Raw genomic sequence first — 3286 nt, forward strand, 5'->3', positions numbered from 1 at the left:
AAGAAATACGACAGACAGATTTAGTAATGTCTGAATGTGGGCAGTGAAAGGAGAAAGTCTCACCTTCAGAAAGCAAGCCCACCTAAGACTGATTGTCAAGGAATTTCAGAAATCATCTAAAGCAATAGTGAACAATTAGGGAAGCTGTTTAAGAAGGAGAAAAAAGACTCTTATGTAGTGTACCCAAGTGGAAAGTATACACATAAAAGATTTCCTCTCTCACTGAGTCAGTGCAGTAGAAAAGGCATTCATGAAATTAAAGTATCAGTTTTAAAGTTCTAAGTCTTTCAAACTAAAAAGTAAATAGCATGACAAATGTGAATTTTTTTTAAGCTGCAGGGCAGCCACTGGATAAGACAAGCTTAACAAGTATAATTTTCCTGCAAGCCTTTACTCTTTAAATATGGTAGCATATATGGTAAATCTTCAACAGAAAGAGTACTTTCCAAATTTAAGCCACAGAAATTTTTGCTACAATTATTTCCGGGGACTAAAGATCAGAGCACCATAAATTATCATAAAGATATACTAAAATTCAAATAAAAATTATATTAAAAATGACAATAGGAAAAAAAATGACAATAGGAGACAGGAAATACTTAAGTCCAAGCAGTTGATTAAATTTCATTTAAAACCTCAAGATTTCAAGTATTCATGTGGAACTGGACACATGGCTAGTGTAGAATAATGTCTGTTTTTGACAAAGCTGTGAAGAGAAGAAAGGTATTGTGTGCCAACTAGAAAAAATAATGGGCTTTACTACTGGTAACAGTATTAAAGATTAAAAATATATAGACAGGGGCACCTGGGTGGCTCAGTGGGTTAAAGCCTCTGCTTTCGGCTCAGGTCATGATCTCAGGGTCCTGGGATCGAGCCCCGCATTGGGCTCTCTGCTCAGCAGGGAGCCTGCTTCCTTCTCTCTCTCTGCCTGCCTCTCTGCCTACTTGTGATCTCTCTCTCTGTCAAATAAATAAATAAAATCTTAAAAAAAAAATAAGAAATATATAGATAGTGTCTTCCTCCTGACTGGTCTTTGGAGTGTTCTGTCTTAGAGGAGCCAATGGTAAGATGTCTTCAGGAAATTTAAAATTGGGCAGCCTGCCCCCAACGTCAAAGCCATGGTTGTTATGCCGGATGGCCAGTCCACAGACATCAGCACATCTGACTACAAAGGAAACTATACAGTGTTCTTTTACCCTCTTCATTTCACCTTTGTGTGCCCCCACAGAGATCATTGCTTTCGATGACAGGGCAGAAGAATTTAAGAAACCCAACTGCCAAGTTGATTGGTGCTTCTGTGGATTCTCACTTCTACTGCCTGGCATAGATCAACACACTCAAGAAACAAGGAGAACTAGGACCCACGAACAGTCCTTTGGTATCAGACCCCAAGCATACCATCACTCAGGACTATGGAGTCTTAGAGGGTGATGGAGACATCTTGTTCAGGGACCTCTTTACCACTGATGATAAAGGTATCCTTCATCAGTCACTGTGAATGTCTCCTAGTGGGCCAGTCTGTGGATAAGACTCTTGAGACTTCCAGTTAACTGAGAAGCATGGGGAAGTGTGCCCTGCTGGCTGGAAGCCTGATGTCCAGAAAAGCAAAGAATATTTCTCCAAAAAGAAGTGAGCTCTGGGCCATTTTAGGGCAGGCTGCAGAGGGAAGCCATGAAGACAGAAGCTCTTTTATACTATTGTGGTCATGCTTAAAACACACAACTTTAGACTCAGTGCAGATGTGGTATAGGACAGCCTTTCCTTCAGGGCCTGGGGAGGCCAGCTTTCTTCTTTCAGGGAGAATGGCCTGAGTTGTTCTATGCGGCAGGTCAACAGATATATACATTAGTGGGGCATCACTTTTGATCTTTTGTTGTTTCTATTAAACTTGAACTGAGAAAAAAAAAGAAAGTATAGACAGATGAATTCTATACGGCTGTTTGACATCCTTCAAATTAAAATTTGGATGAATGCCTGTAGTCACAAACTTCTATAGGCTTGAGTGTGAAGAATAAACAAAAGGTAGAAAAGGTCTAATTCCCAAGGTTTGCTAAACTATTGTAGTTTCCTTAGTACATCCCAAATATCAGATACCTTATAAAGTGTTCTTCACTATTTATATACATTGTTCCTTCACACAAAATAGAAATTCCTGTATCATAGTACACAAGCTAGGTTATAAAAGCCTCAAACTTTTCAATTATTGTCTATAGACAGGATCCTATTGCAACAAACATGTAATGAATATAAGTTGTGATCTCAGGTCAGATTTTTTACTTAAAACTCAGATTTTGACCTAAGCACTTGAGTGGTTAGTGAACAAGGGAAATTTGAGGAGAAAGAATGAGGATCTGAGGAGTTCAGTTTTGCCATATGGTACATTTAGGTGAAGATTTTCAGTAAGCAACTGAACATCCACATCTAAAGTTGAAAAATAAGTTGGCTAAAGGTAAAGATTTGGGTTTCATTAACAAATGATAGAAACTGAAGTTAACGAAGTAGTGAAGATCATTCAGATGGGCTGTTGAGATGGACAATATAGAGTAATGTGAGAAAAAGTCTGGGGGGGGGGGGGAAACACCTTAAGGAAAAAAAACCTCATTATTTAATGCTTAACCAGAGAAAAACAAGAATTCCTTACAGAATGACAATTTAACAAAGGCTATTTTATATGAAAGTGCATCATATTATTGCCTTTCATTTGTGTTTATTTTCTCAGTCCTTGCAAATCACAAACACAAACACATACACACACACACACACACACACACGCAGAGTTCATAATTGTGGTTATGTTATAATAATACCATAAGAGCAAAAAAAAGTTTGTGAAATATTTACTATATGCCAGGTGATGTGCTAAGTGTTTCATGTACATTAAATCATTTTAATCTTCATAATGGCCTGTTCTAGTTTTTGTTGTTATCAGTAAGCCAAACCAAAACTTGGTGTTTCAAAACAACAACCATTTATTATATTTCATGATTAAGGAAATCAGGTTAAAAAGTCAGATAGGGTTAGAACTGGTGATACTGATACTCAACATGGAGTCAGCCGAGGTCACTATATGGCGTTCAGTTGGGAGATGGGCTGTTCTGAGGGGTGCCAGAGACTTAACACACATGTCAGGTGCCTTGGCCAGAATGGCTGGGAAGCTGAGTTCAACAGGTACTGGTAACCAGAGCACCTACACATGGTGTCTCCAACATGGCTGCCTAAGGGCAATCAAATTTCTTATATGATTGGCTAAGGACTCTGAGAGATAGTTTTCCAAGAGCAAGAATTC

General features: G+C 38.5%; 1 pseudogene across 1 annotated transcript; it reads left to right on the top strand.

Moving 5' to 3' along the window:
* The first annotated feature begins 1068 nt into the window (after positions 1–1068).
* On the top strand, positions 1069–1633 carry LOC308345350 (peroxiredoxin-1-like; annotated as a pseudogene). The gene has a single exon. The product of its transcript is annotated as a peroxiredoxin-1-like (transcript).
* The last annotated feature ends 1653 nt before the right edge of the window (positions 1634–3286 follow it).

The sequence above is a fragment of the Martes martes genome (genome assembly GCF_963455335.1).
Source record: "Martes martes genome assembly, chromosome: 7".
NCBI classification, from domain to species: domain Eukaryota; kingdom Metazoa; phylum Chordata; class Mammalia; order Carnivora; family Mustelidae; genus Martes; species Martes martes.